The following is a 3,426-nucleotide window of genomic DNA, read 5'->3' as shown; positions in this document are numbered from 1 at the left end:
TGAGGTCTGCGATTGGTTTCTTCCATATTAAGAAGATATCATCAATATACCGTTTATAGTATAAGATGCCTTCATGCCAGGTGCTGTCTTCCAATATGTACTCCAATTCGAATTTCGCCATGAATATGTTTGCATAGATACACGCTCCCGGAAAGCCCATGGCAGTGCCGCTTAGTTGAGTGTAGTATTCATTTTGCCAAATGAAATAACTGTTGTTTAAGCAAAACTCCAACAATTGCATGATCAAATATTTCGTTTCTACAGGTTTATCTGTCCTCAAAAGGGCCCATTCCATAGCCTCGAGGCCCAATTTGTGGGGAATCGATGTATATAATGACACTACGTCGATTGTACAGAGTGTTAAACTCTCTTGTTCTTCTAAATTAAGGGAAGTCAGACTTCTCAAGAAATGCGATGTGTCCTCCAAATATGTGGGCCAATTTTGTATAAATGTTTGCATGTGGGAATCGATGAAAATGCCCAAATTTTCGAAGATTGACGAGCAACCAGATACGATAGGCCTGATGGGGGGATTTTGCAATTGTTTGTGTACTTTTGGCAAAAAGTTAATTTGGGGTCTTCTTGGGTATACTTGTCTGAGATATCTTTTTGTTGCAAGGGTAATCCAGCCTAATTCCTCAGCCTTATCAAAAATTTGATCCAGGTTATGGGATATCTCATTTGTCGGATCTTGTGGAAGTTTGAGATAAACTTCATCATCTTGCACATGTTCATTACCTTTCTTAATGTAGAAGTCAGTGTCCATGATGACAAGGCCTCCCCCTTTGTCTGCCCTTTGGATGGTGATTTCTTTATTATTGCCCAGGGCGCGTAGCGCACTATGCTCTGCTCGTGTCAAATTTTTCAATTTGCTTTTGTACTGAATTTTAGTCATGTCTGCCTTGACCAGAGTTTCGAATAAATCCAAACTTTTATGGGAAACTGGAGCCATAAAGTTACTTTTAGGTTTGAACTGATCGACTACATTATCCGGTGATTCAATCGGATTTAGAATAGTGAAGAAGTATTTTAGACGTAGTATCCTCATAAATTTGAAAAAGGCCACTTCAGTCTCGAGTTCATTCGTACGATAAGTGCTCACGAAAGTAGGTCCTTTGTTTAATAGTTGAATCTCAAATTTAGATAGCGAATTTTTGGAGATGTTGATTACTATGTTCTGCTTTGGCTCCGTAGTCCCGATTTTTTCGCTTGTTCTTTCTCTTTCTCTCTTGCCTTGTCCTCTTCTCGTTTTTTGTCGCCGATCTGTGACGTTACTTGATCCGGGGGTTTGCCAAGATTTTTACCCTTCTCTAAAAAAGGATCATTAGAGGATGTAGATTCCAAGTCTATCGTTACAGTTTTTTCAGAGTCTTTTTTTCGTGATTGTTCTTATGTTAAAGGTTGTCTTGAAGTACTTGTATCGCTATCAGAAACCATGCTCTCTTGGGATGAAGTTGTTTGTTGCTTTTTCCCTGCAAATCGTCTTTTGGCGTAGACTTCTGCCCAAGTATAGGCCTCATTCAATTTATAGTCTTTAGTGTCGCGTTTGAATTTGCGCAATTTCGTCTCCTGTAGTTCTTTTCCGTACTTTTCTAGTTTGATGTCTATTTCTTCCAGATATTTGCTCCATGGTTCTTCTTCTATCCTTTCCGATAGTTCTTTTTTTACATTGTATATTTCCTCCTCTAGATCTTTGATTGTTTTGGCAAGTTCTTCAATAAGCAACAATATTAGATCCAGGGAACACTTGTTCAGAATCTCGAACCATTTCTCCATAAATTGTGGGTTACTGTTTAGTCTGTAGAGCATAGGTCTGATGGCTAGCCCTAATCCTCGCAGGATTCTTCCAACACGGTGATACTGGATGAGGGTAGTTGCTTGTAAACGTTGGTTGAGTTCACGCTTAGACAAATATTCAAGTTGTTTTAGATGTTGTACAACTGAACCTCCTTGTGCATCAAAAGATTTAGTCTCCTTTATTAATTTATAAATCTGTGTCGCTTCATCTGGCGTATATACTTTGGTATTTGCCCGGTTATCCGTTATTGCTGCTATTGAGTCGAAAGACATTTTGTCCGTGGTGCCAATACCTCGTGGGTGCAGTAAAGAATCAATTAATGTATGATTGGGGGTATTGCACTCAGTTATTCAGAATTCAATCGTTTGTTCGATATGTGTGCAGCGCTAGATTAGTGCCTGCTGAACTCTTATGTATCTATGAATGTGGCCTGGGATCGCTAGATAACCAGGACTCTAGTGCGCACAACGAGTGATGAATGTTACAAATGAAACCATTTTTTCAAAACATATTTTATCATTAAATTGTCACGAGTTTAGTGAATAAAATTCATTTTCATCAATTTAAACAATGCATAAACAATAGAAAATCATTGCGAATAAATCATATGCATTTCTCAAAACAATTTGTATACAACACAATTATATGTACAACCCAAAGCATTTCGGGGTTTGTACCCCTTCGTCAGGGGTCTAAAGGAAAAAGAATAGAGGAAACTTAATTAATCTAGATGCTTTAGGAGATATGCGTTATGTAGTCTTAGGAATTGCGTGAATGTCTTACCCAGATAACTGGTTGTTTCGTAGATGTATGTGTTGTTAAGGGATAATGAATCTGAGAAGTCGAAAAAACGGGAGAATCAATGACATGATTCATATGTAAAAAAGCGGTATAAAGTTGAAAAAGGTGATCAAGTGAATTACCTGAATTCCAAAGTTGAAAGAACTTATCTGAAAATAATTAAAAAATACGTGTCAAGTACTATCTTTATAGGGCCTATTCGTGTGCTTTTATATAGACTAAAACACAAAGCTCACCTGCAGGTCTTGTGTGTGTAGCCGCAAAACTATGGAATCTATTGGAATAAATAAATGAATATTGCTTTAAACCTATTGCAAATGGTTCAGTTTGTTGCAACGTTACCACAGTCAGTTAGGAAAAAAGTTTACCTGCGAGCCTCGAGTTTATACTTTAGGGTCTCGCTTGTATCGACGTTCCCCCCATGCTGGAGAAAACAAAATAAACAAATGCCGAATTTAGTAAACGGTTACCCTGGTCGGCAGCCTTCACGTGTTGAAGCTTTATGAAGGTCGACTTACCGAGAGAAAAGTGAACCGGCTTCGTAACGACGTTCTTACTCGAATGTTTGTACCGAAGGCGGATTTATGTGGGAAGTCCTTTCTCTATATTTGTTTGTTGAGCTCAACATTGAAGAAGGACTAATTGAGGGAATGGTAGCGGCCATTACTGAATGGGAAATATCCCTAGTAACTAGATGTATTTTCAAAAAAGGTGAGGTTGCTGCTAATGTTTACAGTGTGTATTAGCCTTTCTACTGATGTACAAGTGAAAGTGATAGGCATCAGTTTAGATAAAGAAGGAGAGATAAAGATGCATTTTACATTGTT

The sequence above is a fragment of the Lissotriton vulgaris genome, chromosome 9, assembly GCF_964263255.1.
Source record: "Lissotriton vulgaris chromosome 9, aLisVul1.2, whole genome shotgun sequence".
In the NCBI taxonomy this organism is placed as follows: domain Eukaryota; kingdom Metazoa; phylum Chordata; class Amphibia; order Caudata; family Salamandridae; genus Lissotriton; species Lissotriton vulgaris.
This window is presented reverse-complemented; position numbering follows the sequence as displayed.